Below are 10,313 nucleotides of genomic sequence, written 5' to 3' on the forward strand. Positions count from 1 at the left end.
CCAGTAGCACCCAGGACCTGGGTTTCTTCCTTTTGGCCGCCACAGCTAGGCACTGGGACCCAGGCTTTGCCACACCCTGGCTTCTTCCGGAAGGATGTCCGGAATGATGCCCATAAGGACGTTCCATCTAATTATCATATTACCTTTTTATTATTATAGATTATTGACTATATTCCCTATGCTGTACTTTTTATCCCTGTGCCTGTTTTGTAACTACCAATTTGTACTTCTTTATTCCTTCACCTTGTTCAGCCAGCCCTCTAACTCCCTCCCCTCTGGCAATTATCAGTTTGTTTTCTAAATCCATGGGTTTATTTCTGTTTGGTTTGTTCATTTTTTTGTTTGTCTTTTAGATTTCACATATAAGTGAAATCAGGTGGTATTTGTCTTTCACTGTCTAACTTATTTCATAACTCTCTAGGTACATATATATTTTTGAATTAGTGTTTTGGGTTTCAGATAGATAGCCAGAAGTGGAATTGCTGGGTCATAGGCAATCCCATTATTTATTTTTTAAAAATTTTTTGAGGAACCTCTAAATTATTTTCCATTGTGATTGCACCAATTTTCATTTTCACCACCAGTGTCCAAGGGTTCACTTTTCTCCACATCCTTGCCAACACTTATTTGTTTTTGATGTATTGATGATAGTTATTCTGACAGGTGTGAGGTACAATTTGGATATTACTTATATACTTATCAGATGTATCATTGGCAAATATTTTCTTCCCTTCATTAGATTTTCTTTTCATTTTGTTGATGCTTTCTTTTGCTGTCCTGAAACTTTTTAGTTTGATGTAGTCCCATTTATTTATTTTTCCTTCTGTTTCCTTTGCCTAGGGGGAAAAATATTGCTAAAAGAAATGTCAGAGAGTTTAATGCTTATGTTTTCTTCTAGGAGTTTTAATGGTTTCAAGTCTTACACTTAAGTCTTTAATCCACTTGAGCTTATTCTTGTATACGGTGCAAGAACGTGGTTCTAATCTCTTGACTACTGACATAAACTCCTTGACAAGTGATTTTGTTTGCTGTGACCTGTGCCTTTGGAAAAGAATACACTGTGGGAACAGTGGTGGCTATAACACTCAGAGCTGTTTTCCTTGTGCTGTGTATTTCTTCACAAATAGTATTACTATACTTCAGATTAGAAAGGAGGACATATATTCAGACATGTCTGTTCTATATGTTTTATCGTGCTCGCCAGATCAAATGATTTAATAATCGTAAGTGCTTAGAATAGTGCCTGTCACATACTAAGTGCTGTATTTCTCAGCCATTATTAATATTAAATTTGTTGTTATTTCTATTATTAGCTTGATTCAATCATTGGTGAATATCTTTCTGCAATGTCAGTATATTTTACTCATTTTCAAGTATATCATTATAATATCAGATAGATATCAAAATAACATTTGAATTTTAATTTCAGTCCTGATGTAGAAGGTAATTAAGACATTTAAAAATATATAGTTTCATTGATTTTAGAGAGAGAGAAATAGAGAGGGAGAGAGTAACAGTAATTGGCTGCCTCCCACATCCTCATTGGGGATTGAGTCTGCAACCAGGGCATGTGTCCTGACTGGGAATCAAACTGATGACCTTTTGGTGCCTGGGACAATGCTCAACCAACTGAGTCATACCAGCCAGGGCCAGGAGGTAATTAAAAAATACTTTTAGCTGAAGCCGGTTTGGCTCAGTGGTAGAGCGTCGGTCTGTGGATTGAAAGGTCCCAGGTTTGATTCCGGGCAAGGGCATGTACATTGGTTGCGGGCACATCCCCTGTAGGGGGAGTGCAAGAGGCAGCTGGTCGATGTTTCTCTCTCATTGACGTTTCTAGTTCTCTATCTCTCTCCCTTTCTCTCTGTAAAAAAATCAATAAAATATATTAAAAAATACTTTTAAATTGTGACAAATAAGACACATACGGAATACTATGCAAAATAAAAATACAGCTTAATGACTTATTGCAAAGTGAATACCTATATACTAGTAACTCATTCAGATCAAGACACAGTACAGGGACTGGTCCGGTTCCGATGGCATGTGGGGCTTGAGATGAGAGCTTCTCTCGCCACCACCAACATGGAGAGTTTGTACCAAGTCCCATTCTTAGTGCTGGAATGCCCCAACCTGAAGCTGAAGAAGCCGCCCTGGGTGCACATGCCCTTGGCCATGATGTTGTACGCTCTGGTGGTGGTGTCTTACTTCCTCATTATAATATCAGATAGATATCAAAATAATTGATTAATCATTTATGATGTTATTGTTGAAACTCCAAGTGTTGACTCCATGACCGATGAACATGGGCACCAAAGACCAGTAGCTTTCTTGGCATACAGAGAAAATGGGCAATATCTAATGGAAGGACTTTCATCCAGCCTCCTGTTTACAATGAGAGATTTCGGTTTCATAATCCTAGACCCATCCAATGCTCCAAACATTCCAAAACTCAATAGATTTCTTCTTCTATTCTTCAGATTCCTCTGTGTCCTATTGAGTTTTTTCATGGCTAGAGTATTCATGAGAATGAAACTGATGGGCCATCTGATACGTTAGTGTGCCTTTTGAGAAGAAATCTGTGGATACTGGATTTATTCTTGTTAATAATGTTTTAAAGGTGGTACCAAATCTCTGCTATGAAATAAAGAATAAAAAGCAGCAGAATAGAAACGTCTAGTAGGAAACATATTAAAACTCGGTCTAGAATATCTTCTTGGTATCAAAAAGACAAGCCTATACAGTGTTTTTTCCTGCTGACCTACACTGATATATTAAGGTTAAGGGGGATTTTTTTTCTCGGTTTTTAATTTAAAGAAAATATATTTCATTTCTACACTAAATAAATAAATAAAGACGTGTTAGATTGTCATCTCCACAGAAGCTCCCTTCCACACTCCTTCCCAATCATTATTCCCTCTATTTCTCTTAAAGTTAGTTAATATCTTGACTAAAATTATAATCATTTCTTTGCTTTTCTTTATAGATGTATTCAAGCATATATTCATAATCCCTGTAGTTTAGTTTTGTCTATTTAAAAAACTTTATGTAGCCGAAACCGGTTTGGCTCAATGGATAGAGCGTCGGCTTGGGGACTGTAAGGTCCCGGGTTCGATTCTGGTCAAGGACATGTACCTTGGTTGCGGGCATATCCCCAGTAGGAGGTGTGCAAGAGGCAGATGATTGATGACTCTCTCTCATTGATGTTTCTAACTCTCTATCTCTCTCCTTTCCTCTCTGTACAAAATCAATAAAATATATTAAAAAAATTAATAAAATAAAAAACTTTATGTAAATTAAACTGACATACATTCTTCTGTATCTGACTTTATCTCAATAGATTTGTTCAAAGAATCATCCATGCTGTTGTCTATGTCTATGTGTAGTTCATTCATTTTCATTGTTGCATAGAGTTCCATTACATAAATATACCATAATTTATCATATCCATTGATTGGCCTTTGCACTTTCCAACTTTTTGATATTATAAATGATACTAGATGACTGGTGCGTGAATTTGTGCACAGGTGGGTTCCCTCGGCCTGGTTGGTGATTGAGGCCAATCAGGGCTGGCTGGCTGAGGGGAAGCACTGCAGGAGGTTGGCCGGCCACAGGAGGTTAGCTGTGGGAGCGTACTGATCACTTGGAAGCAGCTCCTGCATTGAGCGTCTGCCTCCGGGTGGTCAGTGCATGTCATAGCTACTGGCCGATTGTCTGGTCATCCTGGAGTAATGATCATTTAGGCTTTTATATATAAATATATATAGATAGATTGCCATGAACATTCTTGATCATGTCTCTTGAAGCACAAGCACACATATGTATTGCTAATTACATACAAAGAATAAAAATGTTAGATCATATTTATCTTTAAATTTAAAAGATAGTTCTAAACTGTTTTTCCATAGTATTGTTAATGTTACTCCTGCCATAAGTATTAGAATTCCCACTGTTCCACACATTTTCAAATACTAATATTATCAGATATTTTTATTCTGGCCATTCTGGTGGGATATTGTGCTATATCATGGTGGCTTTAATTTTCATTCCCCTTATTTACTAGAGGCCTGGTGCAAGAATTTGTGCACAGGTGAGGTCCTGAGGAGGGAGCAGGCAGGACGTGATCGGCCCTCTGGGCTGGCGGTGGGATGCCTTTGCCAGCCTGGGATCTGGATCCATTCCACTGACATTCACATCGATTGTTGGGAGCCATCTGGTGGCCACTTTTATATTGTTTCTTCCTTGTGGAGCATCTAGGGAGGGGCAACAGTCACAGTGCCCGAGGAGGCTGGTGTTGCTGTTGGAATTGTGCTGGCAGTGCTGGCCCATTGGTGCCTGACCCATTCTCTGGAGATTGGACCTGCAGGATTACTGTGGGAATTAGTGGTTGCCACCAGGCTGGGCCACTAGGATGGGTCAGTCAGCTGAGTGGTGCTCCCGCTGTGAGAGTGCACTGACCATCAGGGCCAGCTCCTGCATTGAGCATTTGCCCCATGATGGTTAGTGCATATCATAGTGACTGGTTGTTCTGGTTGTTTGGTAACTTAGGCATATATATATATATATATATATATATATATATATATATATATATATATATATATGATGTTAAATACTGTTCACATTTATGGGCCATTTAGATATTTTTTTTGTAAAGCACTTCTTTAAGTTTCTTTCTGATATTATGATTATATTGACTTTTTCTCACTAATTTGTTGAGGATCTGAGTCTGCTGCTTGTTTTAATATTATAGTTAACTAGAGGCCCAGTGCATGAAAATTCATGCAGTGGAGGGGAGAGGTCCCTCAGCCCAGCCTGCCCTCTCTCACTGTCTGGGAGCCCTCAGGGGTCAGAGGTGACCCTGCAATCAGGGGAAGGCAATGCCCCCATTACACTTTTGCTGCTGCCAGTGTTGGTAGTGCAAGCCTTGGCAGGCCCTGGTTACCTGACCCTCGGGCCAGCCGTGGGCAGCTGGGGGGCTGAGGGCAGGTCTGGCTGCACCGTGTTCCTGTCGCCCCAGGCTGGGCTGAAAGAACTGGGGGACTCTGGCACTGAAGGGACTGGGTGCCGCCATTTTGTGGCTATGGGTGCAGCCATCTTTGTGGCAGTGTGATGGTCAATTTGCATATGTCTCTTTATTAGATAGGATTATCTTCTCCAGTTTGTGGTTTGATTTTAACTCTCTTCATGATGACTTTTGAGAAACAGAAGTTTTGAACTTTAATGTAGTCCAATTTTGAACACTTTTTTTTTTTCATAACCTTCTATGATTAGACGGGATTTAATGTAGTCCACTTAATCCACCTTTTTAAAAGTGACTTTCTGTTCTTTTAAAGAAGTCTTTCCCTATCCCAAGGTCATAAATATATTCTCTAATATTACCTTCTAAAAGCTATCATAACTTGCCTTTCATATTTTTTTCCATGGCAAGAGGTAAAGGTCAATTTTTACTTTGTCCCCACATAGGCATCCAATTGTCTTAGCACAAATTGTGGAAGAGTTCATCCTTTCCTTGCTCTTCTGCAGTGCCTTATTTGTCAACTGCCCACAGGTTGGTGAATGATTCTTGAATATATGCTTCAATCCATAGGTCTATTTGTCCATCCTTGTGACAATGCCATATTGTTTTAATTACTGTGGTTTTATATAGATCTTGATGTCAGGATAATTTTGGCCTTCATTATTTTCATATACATGTAAAATCATGTTGTCAAATTCAATAAAACAAAATATCTGCTAAGATTTTTTATTGGGATTGTATAAAATCTATAAATGGTTTGGGACTGTACAAATTAACTTCCAATGTAGGATGTTTATCTAAAAAATTAGTATTTATTGTAACTTAATTGGTCAGAAAACAAATTGCAGATTTCAGTCTGTTAAAGTTTATTGAAGTTTGCTTTATGATTTAAAAGAAGGTCAATTTTTATAAATAAGTTATATGTGCTTAGAAAGGATGAATATTCTACAATTGTTTAGTGCAGTGTTCTGTGCCTGTAAATGAGTTCAAGCTTGTTAATTATACTGTTCAAATTTTTTAAATTATCATTGATAGTTTGTCTGTTTATTGTAATAATTACTGAAAGAGATATGTTAGAATCTTCCATTATGATTATAGATTTGTCTAGTTCTTGTAGTAATGCCAACTTTTGTTTTATATATTTGACACTATGCTTTAAATTGAATACAAATTTATTATTATATCTTGCTGAATTGAACTTTTATCATTACAAAATATGATTTTGCCTTGAAATCTACTATGTTTTATCTTTCTATTTATTTATTTTTATTTTAAATTTTTACTGTTGAGAGTATTACTGATATTCCCTTTTTTTATCCATTGCCCACCTCCAACTGGTTCCCACTGTGCCTCCGGCCTTCATCACCCTATTGTCTGTGTTTTATATTAATATAGTCACACTATGCTTCTTTTGTTAGAGTTAAATGACATAATATTTATCATTCTTTTACTTTCAACTTTCTGTATCATTTCTTTAGGTGTGTCTATTATAGAATATAATATTTAAAAATACATTTTTATTGATTTCAGATAGAGGAAGAGAAAAGAAGAGAGAGCTAGAACATTGATGAGAGAGGAACATCAGTGGCTGTCTCCTGCATGCCCCCTGATGGGGATCAAGTCTAAAACCTGGGCATATGCCCTGACTAGGAATGGAACCTGTGATCACCTGGTACACGGGATAATGCATAATCAACTGAGCCACACCTGCCAGGCAATATAATGTTTAAAAAAAATCCATGCTGACAAGTTTTTTCTTTTAACTAGAATTGAGTTTGTTTTTCACTTAATGTAAATACTAGTTAATTTGGGGTTAAACCCAGTTATGTCATACCCACACTAACCTAAAGAAAACTGATACCCATGGATTCCAACTCCTTTCCTTATAGCTCAGTGATACTGTCAGCAGCACTATGCAGCTTTTTAGCCAGAGTCGCCCCTTCTGTGTTTGTCAAATCCCCCAAGAGAGTAAGTAGTTTCAAACGCCAGGCCCATCTCCTCAGTCCTCTACCTCCCCAGATTTTAGTCTAATTTTTTACTATCTTTTGGCCTTCTGATGCTTTGGAGAATATGTTTTTAATATTTTGTTAAACTTTTCTAGCTGAGTGTTTGTCCAAATTGCCTCCTACAATAATGTTTTTAGAATGTGCTCGATATAGTCGTTAGATGCTACCTGAAAATCAGGAGAAATGATATAAAATTGAAATTGTTTTCAGAATTACGGTAATAATAAACCGCTTTTTTCGGTCATGATCCTTTTGCAATCTTAGTGATACAATAGCCCTACTCAAAGACTTGAGGGAGTCTATCCTAGCTCAGAAATACATTTTAAGGTTTCAATATGATGACAGATACAGAAATCAATGTCATAATGTAATCTCAGCAGCCTAAGGAAAATCTGGAGTGCATTGTGCTTATTTTCAGGACAGAAACAACTAATCCCTTATAAATAAAACGTACACTGTGATGTCATATATTTCACTGCTTGAATTATTGCAAGTGGCTCTTTTGTGAGAACCAGTTCTTTACTTTGAAGCCATCTGTCTTTCCTGATTATTTTTAAAAAATTTCCATTATAAAAATTTTCCAAACATTTCATTTGTGTGCATGTGTAACATTATTTGAATAAGAGACCAATAAGTGCTTTGAATTGGATTTACCAATCACTCTTGCCCCAACCCTCTGGTATTTAGCAAAATTTAAATAAAAGTTTTTCTGTTTTTTTTTTTTTAATTCTTTTTAATTAATACATTTTTTCTTCGTCTTCTAGGACACATATTTATTAATGCATAGTTTTAAAATAAGTGTTAACATACCTTACTCTGAAAAAAGGTCAAGTTATGCCTGAGGACTTCCAAAGAAGTTGAATTATATGGAGCAGGGGTGGGGAAGATCTGGCCAGTGGGCTGTATAGGCCTGCAAAATAGTTTGGTCTGGCTTCACCAAGGAGACCGCAGGTGGATGAGTAGTTCAATAAATCTAAAAGCTTTTTTCATGGCAAGATAAATTTATATTAGGTAAATTACATTAAACAAATGATGTTATAAATATTCAAATGGTCCTTGGCAGAAAAAAGGCCCCCCACCCCTGATATAGAGTAACAAAAATATAGGTTGAGTATATATAGTCTACATTTTCTTGAAATGCCCAGCAGTAACTATTAGAGTTATGATACTATTATAGAATGTTTATCAAGATCCCCCAGTGTGAACGACTACTCTGCTGCAATAACCCTGCTTTCCCCTGCAACTGGTTCTTATGCTGTCAGTGTCCCTCATGGGCTCTGGTGAAGTCCACTTTTCCATGATGGAAATGTCGGTTCTTTTCATCAAGGGCTTTGGCGTCAGACAATCTGGATTTCAATGCAGGTTCTGTCATTTGCCATCTTGACTTTGGATTTCTTAAAATTTTAGTTTGTTTTGTTGATATAAGAATGTCCAAATCCATTTTTTTTTGGTAGAGATTTTTTTTTTGCCCCCCTCCCTTCCTCCCACACATCCCCTCCCTCCCCAGAGTTTTGTGTCCATTGGTTGTACTTATATGCATGTATACAAGTCCTTCGGTTGATCTATTATCTCCCCCAGATCCTCCTCCCCTCCCCACTGTAATTTGACAAACTGCTTGTTGCTTTACTATAGAGACAGTAAAGCAACAAGCAGTTTGGTAGAGATTTTTAATAAAAAATTATTTGAGTCAAACAGAGGATACACCTGGAAGCAAAATCTCAGTGGACTAAGATAAATGCTTTGGGAAATAAAAATTTGCAGTTTCTTTTATCCATTTGAGATTAAGGAGGGAGCATAAGATAACATGAGGCAAGGCAGAGGGAATCAGATTATAAGATAGTTAAGGCTATGTACTTTTTTATTGATTTTTTGCAGAGAGAAAGGAAGAGGAATAGAGAGTTAAAACCATCGACGAGTGAGACATATTGATCAACTGGCTCCTGCACACCCCCTACTGGGGATGTGCCTGCAACCAAGGTACGTGCCCTTGACCGGAATCGAACCTGGGACCCTTCAGTCCTCAGGCTGACGCTCTATCTACTGAGCCAAACCAGTTAGGTCAAGGCTACATACTCTTTTTAAAAAATTAAAATTTTATTTACTTATTTATTTATTTTAGAAAGAGAGGAAGAGAGAGGGAGAAAGAGAAAAAAAATCACTTTTGTTGTTCCACTTATTTATGCACTCATTGGTTGATTCTTGCATGTTCCCTGACCAGGAATCAAACCCACAAACCTGGGGTATCAGCACAATGCTTTCTCTAACCAATTGAGCTACCTACCTGGGGCACTATGTGCTCTCTTGAGGGTGGATTATTCAGGGATCAAATTATAGGATAGTTAAGATTATGTGTTTTCTTGCCCAGTTAGACATTGATGATCAGGTCACCCTATGAGGTTGAAACAGTGAACCAACATTGTAGACACAGGCAAGTGTCTGAGACGAAGTAGATGTTCATTTGTGGATAGGTGCCTTTTTTAGATGAGAAATGTTAATCCATGAGTTAAATTTTTTATGTTTAACTGCACATGGATTAGTTAGTAATGCCTGCTAAGGTTCCTTCTGATGAGGTTGGAGAGATCCTTTTATTTTATGTCTTTTTTGATAGACAAAATCTCCATGTAAACCATGGTTTTTGAAGTCTCATCTCCTGGGAATGCACTATGAAATGAATCAATAGTTTATCACTTTCTTTAAGCTGGTTAATAAATCCTTGACAATAATGCAACATGACTCCTCTTCATAAAGTTGATTCAATTGTCCTTCATCCAGATTTATAGAGTGACCAGTAATCCTACATAATAAAAGGCTAATATGCAAATTGACTGAACAGTGGAACGACTGGTCACTATGATGAGCACTGACCAACAGGGGTCAGATGCTCAATGCAGGAGCTGCCCCCTGGTGGTCAGTGTGCTTCCATAGGGGGAGTGCTGCTCAGCCAGAAGCCAGACTCATGGCTGGTGAGCACAGGATGTTGGTGGGAGCTTCTCCTGCCTCCGCGGCAGTGACCCCTTTTCCATTGGGTTTCTTTACTGTGAGAGTAGGAGAATTGCAGGGGCTTATACGTGGAATCATAAACCCCTTTTCAAAGTAATCCTATATAATAAAAGCCTAATATGCTAAGTGTCTGGTCGTCCATTCGACTAATCAAAGCATAATATGCTAATGATATGCTTAGGCTGCTCAACCGCTCACTGACAGCCAAGGGGCAGATAGTTGACTGGTTGACCAGTCACTATGATGTGCACTAACCACCAGGGAGCAGAGAGTTGACTGGTTGGCCAGTC

General features: G+C 37.9%; 1 pseudogene; it reads left to right on the plus strand.

The window, feature by feature from the left end:
- Positions 1-2,024: 2,024 nt before the first annotated feature.
- On the plus strand, positions 2,025-2,643 carry LOC118702660 (annotated as a pseudogene).
- The last annotated feature ends 7,670 nt before the right edge of the window (positions 2,644-10,313 follow it).

The sequence above is a fragment of the Pipistrellus kuhlii genome, unplaced genomic scaffold, assembly GCF_014108245.1.
Source record: "Pipistrellus kuhlii isolate mPipKuh1 unplaced genomic scaffold, mPipKuh1.p scaffold_m20_p_1, whole genome shotgun sequence".
In the NCBI taxonomy this organism is placed as follows: Eukaryota; Metazoa; Chordata; class Mammalia; order Chiroptera; family Vespertilionidae; genus Pipistrellus; species Pipistrellus kuhlii.